The sequence below is a fragment of the Cyanistes caeruleus genome, chromosome 5 (genome assembly GCF_971803275.1).
Source record: "Cyanistes caeruleus chromosome 5, bCyaCae1.hap1.1, whole genome shotgun sequence".
NCBI lineage: Eukaryota > Metazoa > Chordata > Aves > Passeriformes > Paridae > Cyanistes > Cyanistes caeruleus.
In genome coordinates, this window is record NC_141705.1 from 78,454,358 (window position 1) to 78,475,533 (window position 21,176).

The 21,176-nt window shown below is 42.8% G+C and overlaps 1 protein-coding gene across 42 annotated transcripts in view; it reads right to left on the bottom strand.

Moving 5' to 3' along the window:
• The window catches only part of BLTP1 (bridge-like lipid transfer protein family member 1), a 115,493-nt gene that overhangs the window by 83,493 nt on the left and 10,824 nt on the right, over positions 1 to 21,176 (bottom strand). For 41 of the 42 annotated variants that reach the window (XM_086890586.1, XM_086890578.1, XM_086890548.1 and 38 more), the window contains exon 1: positions 3,315 to 3,799. The gene's annotated coding sequence lies outside the window, so the exon portion shown is untranslated. Of the gene's footprint in view, positions 1 to 3,314; positions 3,800 to 4,183; positions 4,326 to 6,545; positions 6,660 to 6,781; positions 6,915 to 8,130; positions 8,215 to 8,632; positions 8,918 to 11,062; positions 11,412 to 13,005; positions 15,431 to 16,905; positions 17,100 to 21,176 lie in introns of those variants that run through there. The other variant, XM_086890541.1, reaches the window with a different exon arrangement.

Below are 21,176 nucleotides of genomic sequence, written 5' to 3' on the forward strand. Positions count from 1 at the left end.
GCCAGACATATCCCTCAGATCTTCACAGAAATCAAGTGCTTATCAAGTTTATGTTAAATTTGTGTTATTTGAGGTTAACTACCATTCTGAGGACACTCCCAGCTTCTACAGCAATTAGTAATTGGTGAAGTGACGATTACACCCGAAGTGACACATTAAATGACAGGAGGCAAGTCCCCCATGTCTCAATAAATGGATGTACATAACATGTCTGGATGCCTCATCTCAAAAAAGAAGCCAGACCTAAGGCAGTTCCTTAAGGGAAAGAAAAGGCATTTTTGCATTACCCACTCCATCACTGCCTTTCAAAGGGTCTGCAGCACTCCTGCTGTGAAATCAGAGGTTTAGATAAGTAAATGATATTATAAAGGAGGCTCACAAACATAGACACAACTTTCCTCTCAGGATACTCTTACACTGTCAGCACCCAGAGGCACATTAAACACATCTCACAAAACAAAAAGCTGCCAACCTTGGCGCCTGTCCCAAAACTCTCCAGCTAGGTCAAACACTTCAAACCCATCCCAGCACAGCTTAGGAAATTCAGCTACTCTTCAGTCAACAAGCAAAGGGAAGAGGAAGGAAGAGAAGGAAGGTTGTTCTCAAAAAAAAACCCCAACAAACCCACACAAAAAAACCAAGGGAAGTGACAGCAGCCACAGAACAATTCTGCCACGGGACAAATTGCATTGCCTTCATAGCTGGCACCAAATTAAAATTAGCAGGTCTGAGGTTTTTTTGTAAAAAGTCAGCAAAGATTCAGGTCTGTTTTCTGCCCTGTCTGCCAGTGCTTGAAGTCCCACTAGCGGTAAACTGTAAACAAAATAAACTAGAGCTTTAATTACACTAATGAAATCCTGCTACAACCCCCAGCAGAAGCAGCTGCATTGAAAGCAGAGCCCAGCAGAGCCACACCTGGTTGAGCCGGTGTGTGGACAGCCTTAGTCAAACAAAATTTGCACTACAGTAGCTTAGTAAATAACAGGTCTGCTTCAAAACCATTTAAATCAGAATTAAAGCATGCTCAAAGAAACGGTAAGATACAAGATAAAAATCATTCTAACAATAGCCTACCCAATGAGGTAGAGTTTCACAGCACAAGTGGTACCTTTTATTTATCTATTTTTAATAGTACATGACATGAGTTTTCCAGCAGAAAAGATAAAAGACAAACTCCTGCTATGGCAACCAACACACCACTGCTAGCCTAGGAATCCCTGCCTGATTGGGATGATTTTTAATTTACCTTTTAAAAAGTAAAACAATACTGCTTAACCTTGCCTCCCAGACTTCTTCAGGAGAGCTGATTCTTTTCCTGCTCACACTGCCAAGCTTTGATACTGAAGAGGAAAGAAAGGACAAAACCAAAAAAACAAACCCCAAAACCCACAAAAACCAGAACCTAAAGGCTCACAGTAGTAGAAATAAGTAAGGATTTCCCTCATGCACACTCCTCAGCTTAGAGAGAAAAATAAAATTATTGCCTTTGGGGCCTTTGTTGTTGGTCTTAACAACAAGGCAATAACTTTTTCTTTTCCTCCCCTTTTTTAATTTGAGCACAGCACTGTGCCTTTGAAATACTCTATGAAACTGCGTCATCTACTCCATACCTATGAATTTTTCTAGAAGTCTACTTCCTCTAAATTTCTCCTCTGACACATCACCACAATTTGAGGAAAGGGGAAGTCTTTGCCATCAATCAAACTAAGAGTCAGTCTTGTAGCTACAAATACCTCCATCCTTAAGGGAACTACCTACAGGTTCACACCAGACCAGTCACAACAAAAGATTTTGATGCAGTAACAAGTGCTAGAACAAGTTATGTGAGGAGATAAGAAGTTACTAGCAGAAGGTATCACATGTCACAGTAAACACAAGGTAACTCTGCACACTGCTAACCAAAAGCATAAACCTCTTGCCTATTTTCCACGGGATAAAACGATGCAAAAGAGCAATCAGCAAACAGCAGCTGATGCACATTTCACATGCCAAAGTTCTCTAACAGCATTCCCAAAAGGGTGAGTGACTTCAGCATGCCATGCACGAGGATAAGAGATCTCCCTAAATGCGTCCATACCTTCACACAATGAGCCCAGACGATCCACTACAAAAAAACCTACTCATGAACACTGTCAGAATGTGCAAAACTCAGGCCATGTTCCTAAATTAACATCCCTAAACATCCCTGAACATCCGTTCAGAGCCAACTGCCTAAATGGACGCTCAATACTGCTTTTATCAATGACTGTTTGAATAACCTATTAACATACTTTTACAAACAAAAGGAATACTCCCTCCTCCATGCCACTTTTTTTTTTCAGTTGCCAAAATTTCTGGCCCCATTGTTTAGCTGGTCACTACAAATAAAAAGCAGAGGGCGGGAAAAAAAAAACCTTACATGGCCACAATAAAAAGAACAAGCCAGAAAAGCAGAATTACTGGATTAAGTGACACAACAGAAGAACTCACGTGGCAACAACTGTGGCCTTTTCAATATTAAGCTAATGGAATATAAAGTTACACGCTGCAGCAAGCTACCAGCTTGGGAAGTTTTCACAAAGTTGAGTGAAGGCTGCTGTGGAGATGTGTCTTAGGATGGGAAAACCAGTCCAGACAGAGATTGTGATTGGGATATTTGCTACATGGCCACCTCTAAAACACACCTCCACGGTATCAGTGTTATGTTACGTATTAATTATATCCGTAATGTAACTACGTCGGGGTTTTTATTGATAATGCAAAGTGCAAACGCGTTATCAAAACATCATTACGTATCATTACCACTACAGCTTCAGACGCACCAAAAAGCAGGTGCAAGACACTGTGTGTCTCTCAAACCCTCTCAGGACCAGAGGCACTGGCAGAGATCGCCTTTCACCGCCCAGGGACCAGCACAGAAAAACTTCCCTCGCAGGCCAAACACAAGCGGAGGCGCCTGAGCTCCCGCCCCCTGGCCTCACACGCTTTCTGCACGGCGTTAACCCACGCCAAAGGGAAAACACGGAATCCCCGCCACCGGAGGGGCTTCTCCTGGCACCGCTCCCCCGTGGAGCGGCCGGCATCACGGGAAGCACGGCGGGACCAGCACCCGGGGGTCACCACACCGCCCTCCGGGGCGAAGGGGTAGGCACCAGGCCTCCTCCCCGTCCCGGCCCGGCAGAGCCCCGCGCCGAACCGCGGCTCCTCCCGGCGCGGGGGCGGCTGCGTGTTCCCGGCAGGCCCAGGGCGAGCGGCGGGGCCGACCCCTTTCGCGCCGGGCCCATCCCAGCGGGAAGCGGAGCGCAGCCCGCTCCCGGCTCCCTCCCCTCACTTACGCCATCGCCCTCCGCGGCTTCTTCCCCGCGGACCCGGAACCGGCGGCGGCGGCAGCGGCGGCCGGGGCCCTCCCGCACCTCACGGTGAAGGCGCGGCCCCGCCCACGGCGCCTCCGCAGCCAACCGAGAGGCGCCTCCGTCCCGCGCAGCCAATGGCGGGGCCGTCCGCCCCCTGAGGGGGCGGGACCGAGGCGCCGCTCCGCCAATGGCGAGGGGCGGCGCCTGCCCCGTGTGTGTGTGCGGGAGCCGCGCCCGCCCCTCCGCGGCGCGCGCAGGCGCGGGCGCAGCTGGAGCCGCCAGATGTGCGCGGCGGGCTTGGCCCCGCGGGCGTGGCCGGAGCCGATACCTTGCGGGGCCGGCGGGCACAGGGGCCCGGAATTGGAGTCTGGCTAATGGATACCGCCCCCGGCGCGGCTGGGTGCCCGTTACCTCGGGAGAAGGGGTGCTGCCCGCCCGCCGGCGGCCGGCGGAGCGAGCGCCTGCGCGCCCGCGGCACCTGCCGCTCGCCCTCGTCCTCGCAGCGTTTAACTGCGAGGCACCGGAGGGGTTTGCTGGCCGAGCCGCCCGGTAAGGGGCTGTTCGTTTTCCCGCCCGTTGTTTGTGCCCTCCGAAGCAGGTGAAGAAAGCTGTCCCCCCGAAACGAGATTAAAAATGTGAATTTTCAGACGTTTTTGAACACGTGTGTCCGTGGCTTGACTGCCCGGTGTAGCCAAATATGATAAGTACACACATTTCTTTAGAATCGCCCAGGGATGATGAAACACTTAGATTTCTTTAAAATCACCCAGGCGTGCATCCTCCAGCCTTCAGCAGCGCACCAGAGGAAACGAAAACAGTGACTGTGTGTGTGTGTGTGTGTGTACACGTACCTTCTTCCACGAGGTCCTTGCACACTGTCAACACTGGTGCTGAGCTCCACGTTCCCTCAAGGCCCCCAAGGTTTCCCGTGTCTCCTGAGGGGTACCCATCCTCGGGCACCTGGATCAGAAGGCTGGTTGTACCCCCTGGTAGCTGCAAAATAAATCCTGTGGGTGAGAAACACACATCCCCTAAGCCATGGTGCTGCTCTCGCTGGCCTGACAGTGAGACCTGCCTACGGGCTGCCTGGATTTGCTCGGGCCGAAGTGGAACAGCCCAGCTGAGCAGAGGGCTCCCGGCTCCTCTCTGTGGCCCACGTGTCCCTGCCTCCTGGCTCGTGTCTGCTCAAGCATTCCGCGTGGTTTTCCCCGCAGAGCCAACTTCCAGCTGGATCAGCAAACAGCGAGCATGATCCTGCCCGCTGCACAAGGCCGTGGATGCCCCTGGGGGCCTGACAAGAGCTCTTGCCCTGGCACAGAAAGGCACTGGCAGGATTATCCCTTGAGCAGTGTCACAGGTGAGCCCTGACCCCAGCTGCCCCCAGCACCCTGCTGGACAGAGCCGTGCTCAGAGCAGCTCCATGCATCCTCCACCCAGCAGATGAACGACCATCAAAGCCAGCGTTACCTAACGAGGTTTATCCTCACTGTTTTCTATTACATTCCCATCATACCAAGCATAGTAAGAAAAATAATATTTAAATATTCCTGGTTTTCATATTGAAGCCCCCCCCTTCCACCTCCTTCCCTGCTGTTGCTAGAGCAGTGGGCTCCAGCACTCTTCCCTGACCTGCTGTGCTGAAGGGATGGAGTTTTGGGAGGCTCTTCCAAATGTTTTTACCCACATGGTGCCTGAAGGCTTTGATGAGGTCCATGCAGATAAGTCACACAAAGAAATTTTAGCTCAAAGCCATCACTAGAACTTGGGGAAGGTGGGCCTGTGCCTGCTGTAAGAGATGGAGGTAAAAGCTTTAATGCTGAGACAGGCCTGGCTGGAAAACTGAAATACAGAATTAATACGAGGAAAAATATTTACCCCTCTACACCTTTGAACTTATTTGTTTTCTAAAGGACACTAATATTTACATTCTCCGTAAAAGAAACGTGTGCTTTCCTCTCACAAAAATATTTTTATGTTTGACTAGACTTATTTTTAAACTCTTATCAATACAGGGCAGAATGTGTCCCAGAACAACCAAAATAAGGCAGAGGGAAAAATTATTTCTATTCTTAGTGTAATACCACAACTTAAAGTTACCAGGTTTGAAATAGAAAATCCAGGGTAGCCAAAACTCTGGGTCTTATTCCAATTCCATTGGTGAGCAGGAAATGGAGAGGCTTTAAGTCTGCTTGTGCAACAGATAAAAATCAAGCCCAAAGGTTATTCCATGCAGTATTTCTAAGCAAAGGTTGGCTGAAGTCCAAAATGTGTGTCTGGAAAATGAGCCCCTGTGTGTATTTGTAACCTGAAATTTAACAGCTTCACTTTGCCTTAGGACAGCCAGCAGCACTGCAGTTTTCTAGGTCTTTGTTCCTTTCTTTGTTAATGCAGCAAGAATTAGAACTATTTCTAATAAAACTGGTAACAAAGAGTAATTTTAGCAATTAGTACCAAAAATTTATATCATTTTTAGATTTAGATTTGTCCTGTTTTCACATCCCTCTATTTTTACACCTGAGAATTATTTTTTCAGCATCATTTTACTCACTTCAAGGAAACTGAAGTTTCTTCTCAGGCTCTTACCATGCCTTGCACATGGGCAATGCAGTGAGTCACTGCATCCCAGCCTGGGGCCATGGAAAATGGGTGCCAGGATTTCCTCTTTTTAGGGGGGCTCCTGGTGTTATGTTCAAGTTTCTGACCCCTGAGTGCAGCTCCCTGGAAGCAGGGGTGTTGCCTGGGTGTGACAGGGACTGGAGCTGGTGGCTGCTGTAGGTTAGTGCTGACGTGAGCTTTGTGGATTCTCTCAGCACCCCTGCCTGATTGCCTGCTGCTTTTTTGAAGATTGCATTTTTGGGATGTTTGCCTCTGATGCTGATTTCCATCACCAGTTTCATTCCTTCCATTACCTCCCATGACCTTTTGGGGGAGTGTCTACAAATTAGTTCCTGATATTTTCCCCCGCTTTCTTTTCATTCTCTCTTCTTTAAGGAGTTTTCCCTTCATTTTCTTTCTGATGAGGAATAATGCCAAATTGCTTTTCTCAGCCCATCCTTCTGTACGCTCATTCCAGCCAATAAAATACATTTGACATTTGAAATTTACTTGTAGAAATTACTTTTAAAAGGGTAAACTAATAATCAAAGCTTCAAGATACCTTAGCCACACAAACCTAAAAGCTCATGTCGTAAGAGAAATGAATTGATTAATTACCTTTGTCTTCTGTAACCCAGTTGATGACTCAGATCTGAAGCTCCAGGAAAGCCTCTCCTGACACACTGAGCCATTCTCGAGGCAGTTTGAGATTAACAGATGAAATACAATGCACTGCAACACAATACAATACCTTTAAAGTAAAGTAACAAAATAACTGTAATATCTAGATGCACGTTTTTCAGGGTGGGGCTCAATCGTGGGGTTTTTCCACTCCTGTCTGCTCTGTAACATACCAGAGGCTTCCCTTTTGGGGGATAACTGGCATCTTCTGATGGTGTATGTATATGCACACAGCACAAATGGCCCAGGCTTGAATGTTGTCTCTAGAATATAACTTTTCAATCTTGCCCGAATTTTTCTCATAGCCTAAAAAACAGAGAATATTTCATCCTTAATTCTTCCCACCATATGATGTTGCATCTCTAGTTTATCAGCATGGCAGCTGAAAAGATTTTATAAATGTTGTCTTATCATGTAACTTTCAAGTTAAGGAAAGTTACATCCTCTATGCTATAACTTGTTTTACATTGGGTGGCATCCCCATTTACCTCAGTATGTTTATTTTCACGCCTGAAATTCCAAGACTTTCTTTGTAAGCAAAGAGGAGTAGTTGAGTAAAAGCGCTGTCTTTAAATTATTTATGCCTCTTCTGCTTTGCAGTGGAAGATGCTTCTCTGAACATTGTTTTAAAAGCTCCCAAGTCATTTAGCCCATTGCTTTATCTTTGGGTGATGCCATCCAAGGGTCAAAGACAAACTGATGTCAAGGCTGCCAGAATTTATTCACAAACAACCAGAAGCTGCTGGGTACTCAGCACTATTTAACAAAAGCAAAAATATGACTGAATATTCATAGTCTTTTTTGGGACTTAAACCATTTACCTTGTTAGGGCAGCCCTGGCATTTTCCAGGGCAATGGAGCAGTCACTTCCCAACTGATATTAAATGACACTCACAGGTATGACCCCTCTAAAAATCCTGGAACAGCCCAGTAAGCAGAATCAGGCATTCACCATCGTGGAGCTGGAAGCTGATTCACTGGCATCAGTTACTTGAGAGACAATTCATTTAATCAGGAGGCTGTAAAGAGCCCTTCCACAGCCTTATCAGATTGAAAAGCCCTTGTCAGGCAATCCTCTTGCAGGGAGCTCTCTTAGAATACCAGGGAATTGTTTTCCTGATGCTGCATTTGGTATCAGAGGCTGCAGAGTGCAGACGTGGGCGTCTCACACCTTTGGTGGACCAAGCACAGCACGGTAATCAATTCAGAATTCAAAATATTTCCCTCTTGCTCCCAGCTCTGAGAGATCAATTGCAAATAAATAGGAAAGAAAAAAGCACATTACTACTACTCTGTGTATTATGAAACTTAATTCTGTATTCAACTCTGCTTTAGTGTGGGGTTTGAAGTTGCTGGAGCTGTGAGGATATCAATGGTTGATTTATGTTTCCTCTAAGTAACATCAGTATTTACTATAAGAGTTCATTCTAGATTACATTGAAAACAAACAAACACTGAGCTTAGAGATAAAGAAATATAAATATTCGTTATGCAAAATATTCACAACACTGCGAAAACTCACTTCAACAAGCCAGAAGCTGCTGGGTCAAAACACCCACATCCTTTAACTTCAGGGCAAAATCTTAAATTCCTTGGTTCTTTTCATCTGAGGATAAAATCACAGACACTTAGTTCAGAAAACAAACAAATATTAATAATTTGTTTAAGTACGTAATTTGCCAGAGCTGGAAGTCGCTTGTTATCAATTACAGAATTAATTTATTCCATACTTGACCTTTCAGTACTCAGTGTCTTTTTAACTTCCAAAGAATATTTATTCAAGGAGTTTCACTGAATGTTGCCTGTCTTTCAAAGGAGTTCCCCTTTTTGTGGTGCAGCCAAAAACTGATTCCCAAACAGGTTCCTTAACTGAGGAAAGCATCCTTGCTCCGTGAGTAATTTACTGGTGTCTGCATCTGTGCACCCAGATCTTATATGAATATAAGAAAAATGTAAAAAGATCTACATTTGAAGATATTCTTCATTCAATCCCTAAAAAAATTGCAAAGGAAAATATAACTTACCTTACATAAAGGTTGTGCTGTCATATTCCTCCAAACTAAGCAATATAATTTTCACTTTGATCAGCAGTCAGAGTAGAATATGAGAATACTAACAAAACATGTTCACCTTTATTAGTTTCTTCAAAGTATCACTTTCATAAACTGTTTCCTTCTGGTGTAATTAATGAGTGTGACTGTGAACCAACACTGATAATAAAATCTGCATTTTAGACACCAGTGTTGTTTAGCCAGATTCTCAGGACTGTTCTTGTGCCTCTCATTCAGACTTATTGGACACAGATTATCCTGTGAGGAAACAGGCATCAAACACACAAAATTAACAGTGATTTCAGCAAGCCCAGGGTATAGCTTGTAGAAACCAAAAATTTTCTAAAATTCATCTATCAAAACTGTTTTTAGACAGCACTAAACATGCTATTTCTGGAAAAAATTGGTACTTTTAACTTCAGAAAATGACAGGTGAAAACAAGCAAACAGGTAGGGATTCCGTAAGATCCCACTGCTGTACCTTGGCAATCCCTAAAACATACTTGAGTGTCCTTGTGTTGCACCTGCACATGTTGGTTTTTTTTTTTCACAAAAACCTTCATTTATTATTTTAAAATCCCACCTTTCTACGCCACATCACTTGCTGGATGTGCACACGTAAAGCTTAACTGTGCTACTGCTTCCTTTCTTCAGTATAGATTTTTTTGGTATGGGTTATAACTTTTTCACTCTTAATAAAATGGTTGCTGTTGTGTTTTCCTATGATCTGTTCACTGAACCCACTAAAAACCCATGCCTTGCTTCAGGGCAGTATTTGGAAGCCCCTAAAGATCCTGGATATCCTCCCAGCTTCCTGACATGGTCCCAGTGCCACTGTATGCACCACAGGTGACAGCAATATCCAGCGGTTTAGAGCTCTTTCTCCCCATCTTGTTTCTGGCCAGTTGCCTTCTTGATTTATACTGGATTATATTGTGTGTCTCCAGCCCTATAAATAGTTATCTGCAGGGTAACTAGAAGCAGCTGTGTCCATTCCTCCAGTGTTCATATCTTACATTTCACACACTGAGTTTTATGCTGTTCTGCTGGTAATAAATGGCGTCAGATGGTAGGTTAGCTTTAGGCTTTAAAATTTCTCTTATTTTTAGTTATTCCGGCTCTCAAAAGAAGTGTATTATACTGAAACACACTATTATTAGACTTTTTGTGCTAGATGTATAGGCATATAGTATAAGCCTTTTGTCTAAGCAATCTAAAACCCATTTTGAACATATAATGAGAAGTATTTACCAAGTAAAGTTTCTTTTTTAAACTGGAGACCCCATTCCTGGCACTACTAATTATCTAGAAGAATGAACTGCCACACAGTAAGTGGGTGTTACACTCTGTTGCCAGAGAAAGAGGTGCAAGCACATTCTTTCTGGTGGTTCATGACTATTTTTAACTTTAATTTCCTTTGTAATTATTTCCTTTCCTGGATTCATAAATCTGCAGTAGCCTGTTATATAAATCTCAGCTATCCCATGTTTACAAATAATTCTGGCTTATACTCCATGTTCTTTGCACTTTGGAAATTCCCACAGACTTGGAGTTTGGGTGTACAAAGACAGACACAGGGGTATCACCCCATGTTTAATACCAGCTCTGTACAATAAGCCTTTTTTAATAGCAAATATCCACCTACATTTCTTTTAAACCTCCTCCAGCGTTTTTGTTGGAGAAGCTACTTTTCACTTGGTGTCTCAATGACTGCTGTGTGGCAGGACCATACTGAGACTTTGTGGGAGTTTATACCTTTCATTACTTGTTCATTTTTTGGTTTGAAATTGAAAAGGATGGAGGAATCCAACAGTGAATTCTTCATGCTCAAATATAACATGGATTTTAAGGGGTGATATAATTGTGCCACTGAGGGAATAATGATGCTTAAGTGCAGATTTTAGGAAAACGATTTAGAGGTGAAAGAAGAGATGTAAAGGTAATAATTGTGGCACAAAAACCAGACCAAAGGCTGTCAAAATTGTGCTTGTGGAGAGCCATTAAACACAGGAAACAGTGATGGTTTATTATTGTAAATTGCAATGCAACTTACCTGTGTTCAGTGCTTGAAATGCTTGTGCCCTAAGTGACCAAGGGCTTTGGAAGTTGCCTAGGAGATCCTCTGGCACGTTATACACATCTAATATCATATTTTCCCAATCTTTTGTGGATAGCTGCTTGGCAGGATTGCTTTGAGGCCGCAGAGTGACCACACTCAGCTAGAGCAGTGCCTGTTCATGTGAGTGGGTAAAGTGACTTCTTTACATGTATTTTTCTGTATTTTCCAGGGCAAATTGGAAAAATATAGCATTGACAAAGCTGTAAGGGCAGTGTCTTAATTCACTGTGGATACCTCCTCTTTCAAATGCTACAGTGTCAAATTGCAAAGATCCTGCACCTTACCTTCCAGGCTTTCAGCGTGAGCAAGGTGACTTTAAAAATGTCCTGAAAATAACAAGCAGCAGTAGAAATAGATGAGGAAAGGCTTCAAGACATTGCATCCAGGGAATAAATCAATGAGTTGTCAGCTGACCATGGAGCTCTGGCCCACCGGGAGCTCCCAAGCCCTCAGCTTGAAGAGTGGGATCATGCCAGGAGAGAGCAGAGCAGCACATGTAAGGCTTGCTCCTGTTCTCAGAGAAATTACTGGAAGTTTTGACCATGACATCCATGGAGGCAGGGTGCATGCCATTAATATTCCTAAGAGGGAGTGTTGCTGACACTTCCACAGCGTAATCACTGCAGATCCCACCTGGGTAGCGCACAAAGCAGTGCAAATAAATATATTGTTATTGATAATAAAATATGAAGATGAAAACTTACTGGTGGTAACACTTAGCATTGCTAATATACAGCTCACAAGCTTGGAGACACATGATTTTGGTGATTTCAACTAATAAATACTTCACTAGTTACGTTTACAAGGAGTAAGTAATTTATAAACAAGCAATTTATCACATTTGCTTTCATTAAACTAAGCAGCTTCCCTGATTATATGCTGGCCATGCTGCCATTCACCACCCTTCAAGAGTGAGGTGGTTTTTGCCTTCAAATAATATCAGGTCTTCGTTTTTTCTGTTTCGTGGGTAGCTGGCAAATGACAGCTCAACATTTTCTGTTTGCACAGTGTGTCTTCTCTGTCTACCTGAGCCATCCTTGAAAACAGTCAACAGCAGCAGGTGCCCTTGAACTACAGGTTAAAGTTACTGAAACTGCTGTTGTTGAAAAGAGAACGCTGGTCACCATTTCTGTGCTGCCTCAAAAGCTGTTATCTGAAATCCTGGATGTTTCCTACGGCAGTGGCCAGAATGGGGAGATAGGGAAGCATTATCTCCTGGCAGAAGGAGCTGCACAGTTTCCCTTTCAGCCTGCAGTTATCCCACTTCCCTGGCTCAACACGTGCACAGGAAAGAGTTTGTTGACAGACTGAAATGAGTTTATGGAGTTTACACTTTCATTTTTATTCAATTTACATTTGCAAGAGGCAGGGAAGGAAACCAAAAATCAAACTTACTACGGAAAGTGTTTTCAGTATTAACTGTGCAATATAAGAAACTCTTCTCCTTGCAGATTTTAAAAGTGAGACTTCAAAATCTTTAGAAACAGAGCTTCTGCTAAACTGACAGTATTTCTTTGACTTTGACCATATTAGTCATTGCTTTTGCAGACTTAGCAAAAAAGAAAACTGCTGGCTTTAGCACCAGCACTCCCACAAAAAAGCAAGCCTACTCTCTTTTGGCCTATTGCAATGTAGATGCCAGCTTAGTATTTCAATCTAAAAACAAGCATCTTTGAGTCCAGAGTCAGCCTTTCCTGGCAGGGAGCAGCTCTGGATCAAATGGTGTCCCCTAGGTGTATTTCTCTTTGTCGCTGTCACCCACAGACACATTTTCTGAAAGCAAAGGGCCCAAGACTGATGCGGCTGACTGCTGAGCAGGGGGCATCATTCAAGCACCAAAATGGCTTTTGACCAGCCAGACTCCTGGAGTTGTTTCTTAATCAGCTCTTTTTGTACTTTTTATTGATTACAGATCTAATCTGAAGCCCACTAAAACCAGTGAGGACAGGCTATGTCACAGGGCTCTGACAATAATGACAGAAGTGATGGATTTAGTGTAACTATCTGCAAACACAAAATCCTCCTGAATATTTATTTATTCTTTTACTATTTGAGCTCAATTTCCTACATGTTTCCCTCTTGCTGATGCATCTTGCTGATGCATCTCCCACCTGCCCCTCCCCAGCTCCAGAGTCCTGGGTGTATCTGACGCAGAGGGAATGGAGGAGGTTGGTGCTGATAAGTTGGAAGGAGGCAGGGAGAGCAGGGACAAGGAGAAATTGCATACCAGCAGAGCAGTGAGCTTCTGACAGGGTGACTTGGCAGCTCCTGCTCCCCTCTCCAAGGTGGATACAACTTCTGCAGAAGCAAGAGAGTAGAGGAGAAGAGTTATGATGAGGGTAAGGAGCTCAGAAAGGGCTTGGAAACTGTACCTGGATGCTTTCCAGCATCCAGATCTGTCTTCTGAACAAACAACCCCTGACTTGGACCTTGACATGGCCTTTTGGTATTAAGTTTTCCAGCTCCCAGGACACACAGGCCTCAGAGTGGGTCTGATAGGGACTTAGAGGTGATGGCCAGCTCTGCCTAGCAGGGGCATGTGCTGAAAACTTGCAGCTCTGGTCTACCAATTCCAGCTGAGAGTATCACCAGGAGTGCTGGGCTGAAAATACCCCAGTTTCTCTCCCAGAAGGGCTGTGTCTGGTACACAACTGGGATGAGGTGTGAGCACACACAGTGCAGCTCTTGATCTCATGGCTGAGACCTAATCACCTTGAGAAAATGAGCATCAAGCTTCTTTCCTACTTCCCCATTCACCTCTGATGGTCACCTCTGCCTCAGCCCAGCTCCAGCAACCACGAAGACGGAAAATCACTTTAAAACAGAGCTCTTGTGGTTTACAGCAACAATGAGCTCTTTGGGTCCTCCTCTCTGGGAAAGGTGTTTTCTTTCAGCCTGGAAGAAAACAGTGATCTGAGAGCTGAAATTGAACATAATTTTACTTTTAGTGAAGGAAGGGGATAATAAAAGCTGATAATACCTGTAGGTAACAGCAGAATTCAGTATACTCAGAAGGGCTGCTGTTTGGGGTTGGGGGTTATGGTGGGTATTTGTTTGAGGGTGTGTGCTCTGTTTACATTTTAGACTCAGGCAAAGGAATCCACTCTTGTGTGTGCTGTTTTGTTTTTCTTGCCTGAACTTCAGGGCTGTGTATTTTAAATTCAAAAAGTGGAAACTCCAGCACGTACTTCAAAAGATTATCACGTATTGTTTTACATTCTGTGCTGGACCTACAAGAAAGTATCAGCGATTCTCTGAACTGTGGGGGTCCTTCCTCAGCTCCCCTGGCCCAGCTCCAGTAACAAAGTGCCTACCAGAACCTTCTGTTCAGCTAAGAACTTCCTAAAGTTCCTGATTGAACTTTATCAATTCCTAACTGTTACCCAGGTCCCGTAAAAGACAAAGACCTGCAGTATTGAATTAAACATGTTTCTTTTTCTTTTCCATATGCAATACTAAGGGACAATTGCTCAGACAATTTCATTTACTGTTTCAGTAAGAGCTTTCATAAAAAAATCCAGTATTGGTGGACCTACACTGCCTCAAACATCAGTTTTATGCTTTTATGCTTTTAAGATGCTGCTTCTGTAGAGTCTCTGGCTTTACCCAGACTGATAAGGAGCCTCTAAAGCAACTGGTATTGATTCCAGCCTGCCAAAGGTAGCACTGGCAGCATTAGGTGTCCTTCAGATGATCTATGCAGAAAGTCTCTCCTATTTGTCAGCAGCAGCTCCATCCCCACAGTTCAGCTAGGGAACAGATTACATGAGCTCTCCTCAGCCACTCCAGCGTTAAATCAGCCGAGTTACTTCAAGCAGCCACAGCAGCAGCACAGATGAGATGGACTGGCTTCTGCAGGGGTGTTGATGAGGAGCACTCCAGGAATTCATTCCCCAGGCTGAACTGCTGGGGTGAGCTCTGGCACAGCAGTAACCAGAAGCTCTGTGTGTCTCTATCTGCCACCACCTTCCCAGCAATGATTGTCAGAACACAGCATTAGTATAGGAAACACTAAAATTACTGTTGGGATTTAAACCCAGGTATCACCTTCTCAGGAGTACATGATGTTATCAAAGTGCATCAGAGACTTTTCTACCTGCATGTCCTTTAAAGGGCAAAAGGTTTCTGCAAATCCTTTGAGTACTAGAGGACTCATTGCCACTAGCATCACTGACAGGACTTACTTTAGACTAAATTGCAAAATTATAATTAAACTGAAGAGCAACCCTGCAGTCCTCTATGCATAATCCCTAGCTCTGTCATTTCTTCTGCAAAACTGACTCTTTTCTCATTAGATACAAACAGAACTGGTCCAAGTTCATTTTTTGCACAGTAACTGAAAACTTGTGATAAACTCCCAATATATTTGGTGGTATCAGTAAGTAAGCAGGTCTGCTGGCACTTTTGTGCTCCCAAGCAGCATGTGGCCCTTAGATAGGACTATCTGAAAATGAGCTTTCCCGCTACAGTACCTCCATACCACACTGCAGGCTGGCAGTATTTGCTTTCCCTTCCAGTTTCCTGGTGCATAAATCCTTCTCATGGCTCCTGACCCTCACAGGATGGTACATACCACCAGGTAGTGTTTCTTCCATTTGTAGATACACTTTTATCCTTCTCACCTGCTCTGACTGCATCTCGTAGGTTGCAGCCTGTGAAAGAGAAAAGCAAATGCAGAGTTCCTCATTCACTGTACCCCAGAACTCCTGAATTTGCTGGTCTTTCATTAAATTGAAAAAATTGATCTGTTGGCAAGTTCAGAAGAAATAAAAACTACATTGACAAAAGAAGAAAACCAGTTTTTTCCACCTTCTTAAACTTCTCATAAGTTCATTACCAGTGTCAATCTATAATCAGAAAGAAGGAGGGCAAATTGTCTTTTGTTCTTATTGAACCACATATAAAGGCTGAATTTTATTATGATACAAAAGGAAAGAATTTGTCATCATTAACTGTAATGTTTTCGGGAAGGAGGTTAGATAGGAGACTTAGCATCATTAAAGGTTTTTATCTGAAGATTTCCTGCCTCAAGTAATTGTTCTGAAGAAGTAAACACACAGAGAGATTATGTCATTAATTCTCCTTAATGAAGTTCTGTGCTAAGTGTTGTTTTGTAGGCTCATTTGAAGAGTTTTTGAAAAAATCTCTGAGGTTTTGTTTATTTACTTATTTTGCAGATGCTTTTCAAACGGTGGCTAAATAATATATTTTGTGTTCACTGTATTCCTACTAGCTTAGTTCTTTGAAATCAAATGGGGTGGTTGGTTATGGGGGTCCTTTCCATAACTACCAGTGGAGCCTCATGAAGCTAATATGGATACAACAAATTTGGTTAAAAAGATGATTTTTTTATTATCTTCTATAATATTAATTTCTAAGCATAAGCATCTGTTAAACTGCTGCACATATCAGTGCAGTGCTGTAATACTGTGTAGTTTATACAAAATACCTGTGAAGGATCACCTAGTCAAACATTATCAGTATTCCTCGTTTAATTATTCTGAATATTCCTCCTCTTCACTGAGTAATTCTTAACTTTGCGATGTTTGCATTTCTTTTTATGAGAGTTAATCCACATCGTACACAAAACCCTGATTTGGGCAATTTATTCTTCCTGGGTTCCCATTGCTTGAAATACTGAAGCAGATTAACAGAGACCAGTTCTTCAACATTTGAAACTTGTACATTTTCAACTTTTATTGGAGACTACAAAGAAATTTCAGGAGGTACTTTCTATCAGAAAATCTGCAGCACTTTTAACTTTGTCTTTTTATCTGGTAGTACAACATTCTAATTTTAAAAGCAACTTGAAAGAGTTTTCCCAAAGAGATTTCTCCTCAGATCCCTCAGTAAGATGTTTCTCTGAAGGAATCTCATGAGAACTTGTTGTACAGCAGGCATGGTCTATTAGAAATTAATTTAAAACGTTTTCCAGAATGGAGCTGCATTCTAGCAGCTGTTGGTGGTGCAAGTAATGCTCCATTGTGTCACCAATGAACTGTCTGATTATATAATTATTTTTCCTTTAGTGTAGGACCTGACCCTCTAACAAAGTTTTGACCCTTCTTAATTTGTGGGGCAGTGTAAAGCTTATCTTTACTGACTCCATTATGATAATTCTTCTCACCTGTAACTCTTTTGGAAGCATGAAAAGTGAGGGGAAATAATCTGCCATTTGCTTTCCCATTGCACCCTTCAGTGGAATTGCTGGTAGGAAATCAGTAATGCCAATGATTTTTCAAGTGTTCCCATCTTTGTCAAGATTTTCATGGAATGTGGTATCATTTTCATCACATACATATGCAGAAAACTGGGTAAAACCTGGTGAAGGAAATAAAATTGTGATGAAAAGAATTTTATCACTTCAGAAAGTACCTGTCTGCCAGAGTGAGATTTACATGAAAATAACGCCTTGCTACACATGATGACAAACCCCAAAGAACACATTCATTTTCCATGCACCAGTGTAAAGAATATTCTTTCTCCCCCCTAAACTTACACATGCCTTCAGGGAATGAATAAAAGCAGAGAATTGTTTTATTAACACCTTCTGCTCCCAAATACCTCTGCAGGACCTGCACCATTAGTGAGGACATCATAGAAGAGGCTTGAGTGAAGGAGGTCAGAGGAACTGTATAGCAAGGCAACATTATTCCTCCCTTACAGAGGCTCTAAGACTCTCTGCTCCAATTTCAATTTTCCAATTTTCCTGCTTCTTTGTTCCCAAAGGCACATTAAAAAGGAGGGAGCATTTGTTCTGCATCTGTTTCTTTCTGAATAATGAGTGATCATTTCTGTTATCTGATTAGGGCTTGCTACATTCCAAATTAATTAAAAATTAAAGGGAAAAAAAAAAGGAGGAAAATAATTATTTTAGCATTCTACAGTGTTGAATACCTTGGACAACACAGCTGCTTGGCTGTGTGGTTTGGGACAACTACTCTTGGCTCTTTCTTGGCTCTTGCTGCTGTGGGCACGTGAAGGATGCCTCAGCCATGGTGGTTTGGAGTAAGCAAATTCTCAGGATAAAGCCTGAGAATTTTCTTCTCCTCAGGATAAAGTTTGGGCAGTTTCTTAGGAATCTGAGCCAAGGTACTGCAGGTCCCTGTTCTCTGAGGTAAGGCTCCTTTGGAACAGTACAATATGCTCTTTGAGGTGTTTTGTTAATAGCATCTAAGCACGCAGGTAGGACGTAGCTCTCCTCCCACAAAGCAAAATTACAGGAACAATTAATAAAAGGTCTCCAATTCAGGGGATTACTCTGCCTGTGACTTAAGCCTGAGGAGGATCATTATCACCAGCCAGCAGAGGATCTATAAATAACCCACAGAGCTGAGTTTAAAGTATTAGTTTAGCTTCTCAGGGGGAATTCAGAGCATTGTCTAAGTGTGGTTTGAGGCAAATATTATCAAAAAGCAACTTATTGTTTTACTTCACAGCAGTGAGGAAATCAGCATTTCTTATTATCAGGACAACTGACATTATTCCAGCCCATCACCAAGACTTGTGGCAAAACAGGGAGAAAGAATGAGGCAAAGCTGTAATTCCCCAGCAAACACCTTTTCTCAGAGAAGAAGAGGAGAGGATACCCTAATTCTGAAAATGCTGACTGGTAGTTGTGGAAATAGGCCCAGTCCACCCCTTCATGGGCAGGTGGAGCAGGAGCAGCAGGCAGGCTCCTCTTCCACACCAGGCTCTGCAGAAATGCTGTTTTCATAAAAAAATTTCTTTCATGTGCTCCTATAAAGGCTGTGCACACATTCAGTCTGGCCAAGCACTTTGCATCTCCCTCAGCTGGCTGGTCAGGAGATGAAGACTTGCAGGCTTTGTAAGATGGTGAAGTTATCCTGTTAACTTAGTTTGTACATTCAACCCCATGCCTGGTGATGTGGTCCTCGCTTTAGTGAAAAAATGTTGCATGCCTGCCAGTGAAAACATACAGTGTTTTTCTTGCTAAAACAGTGATATTACCTCCAGAAATGTTGATAAATCCATATACAAAAGCAAAGCAGTCCAATACCATGCTGCTAGAACTATGATCCCTTAAAAATAATGCTTGAGTGAGCTAGATCTATTTTTATCAATTCAACATTATTTACTTATTATTAATGGCTACAAAAATTGTTTTATTATTCTTAAGAGTGTGCACAACCTCTCTGTTTCATCTGTTTAAAGATACTGAAGCAGCCTGATACTTCCCTCACTTATGGACGAGTTGCAGCCAAGCTGTAACTGAGGAGAAAAAAAGGAGCCTTATAATTGGATTTCTCATCCCTGGAAAGGTTCAAGGCCAGGTTGGATAGGGCTAGGAGCAACCTGGTCTAGTGGAAGCTGTTCCTGACCATGGCAGAGGGTTGGAACGAAGTGATTTTAAGGTCTCTTCCAAACTATTTCACGAGTCTCTGCAAAATAACTTTTTCTACATGTCAAAGCTGTACCACTCCACCTGGAAAATAGAAATGTAATAGTCCATCCAGTGTGAAAATAATTATTTATATACCAGCCTATGGAAATAAGTGGATAAAGCACTCCCAGTGTGAGGGCTTTGTAGGGAAACTGTCCTTGAAGCCTATGATTTCAAAAGATTGTGATATTAAGGTGTCACAGCTGCATTCAGAATAGGTCAAATTAGGTCAGAATGGTTTCAGTCAAGAAATCCATTTTTGATCTACGCATTGTGCAATGAAATTAAAAAATAAAATATTAAGGGGAAGAGTAGGGAAATAAGTTAGCAAGAGGTTATTTAGCATTTTCAGGGGCCCTGAGTGCACCAAGAGAACAAATTACAGAGTTCTCATTTTGTAAATTAAATCTACTTTTTCATGGCAAGGGAAAAATGATTTTAAAAATTCTAACTTTTCCATCCACATCTTAGCAATAAGGAAATAGTTTAAAGAATTTGTGAAATCTGTATTGCTGGGCATGCCAAAGAAAGGCTATACAAATATCTGTGTGAGTTCCTACACTTGATCTCAGAGAGCAGAATTTATGGCTGGGATTATACACGGTCCTACATATCTGTTGTTTCACAGACCTCTATTGTAGCAAAGCAGATTTTCATTTAAATGTGGTATCCCCTAATCAACCCCTGCCATATTATATTATTACTTTACTGGCTTTGTAGGTAAGAAAGGTTGATGCATAATTTATATGTTGTTCTGTACACTAGTAATGGATGTATATGAATACACATTTTCCACAACCTGAGTAAGAAACTCTCATCACATTTGGCCAACCTATTGACCTTGCTGTCTCAAAAGGCAGGAGAGGAAATGCACTTAAAAGGCAGCCAGACTAAGTGGAGTGACCTGTACACATTCAGTATTTCATAATCTGAAAGACCAGTTGTATTTACTGTTACTGCAATCACAACACAAAAATGTATTCCCAGAAGCATTCTCTGGAATAGAGCACAGGGACTGCTAATACAGCAGCAAGATGGCCAATCCAAATTCAGAGCAAAGGAGCTGGGCAATGACCCAAATATATTTGCCTGAGCTGTGACTTAGTGAATGAGAAATGAACATTTTGGTTGGTTGAGAGCAGCCCCGCACAGAATGTTTTATTTGCCTTATCCCCAACCTGGCCTGATTTTAGATGTATGTCAAAGTCCTTTTTTATCCCTGAAAATTAATGAAAATTATTTAATTTCTCATGCACAGATAAAGAGGTATGCATCTTTTATATCAGCTACTATTTTTTGCTTTTTGCCAATGCTTTACTTAAAAGCTCATAAAACTAATGGGTTTGTTCTAATAAAAAGGAAAGCCCTTGAGACCTCTTATTCCCTGGCTGCACAGAGCTGCACAGATGAGGGCAAGCTTCTCATAAATCCCTTCAAGCTGAAAGATGTAGTAAAACTTAGGTTTTACTGTGTTTTGGAAGCCAGGAGGCATTTGCAGACATCTGCAGCATCAAGGGACGTACCTGTTTACCTCCATGCTCTAAAGAAACGTTCAGAAAGCAGCAGGAATCATCAGCCCTGGAAACTTGAGAAGAAACCTCTTCATGTAACTGTCTTGGCTTATTACCTGCTATCTTCTTTGCTACCTCCACTTTCAGGGTTCTCAGAGATGACTTCAGCTTGTGCCCAAGCTGTCATCAGTGTGAAAAACTACTACTTGGCTCATCATTTTCCAGCTCTCACAAAATCCTGCCTGTCCTGTGACAGGAAAGCTGTTATTTGTGACAGCTTGTGCCTTTTCAGTGTCTTCTCTGGCTGCTGTAAAGGGAAGAAATAATCATCATCTCTTTACAGCTGCCAGCTACGACTGCTTTTGAAAGCACTTTCAAACCTTTTCTAAGGTGCAGGCAGATCATCTGGCCCTAAACTTGTAATGAACTTAACATTTTGAGTAGTGGGTACACCATAGCAATTATTTATGTCCTTTAAGCTCT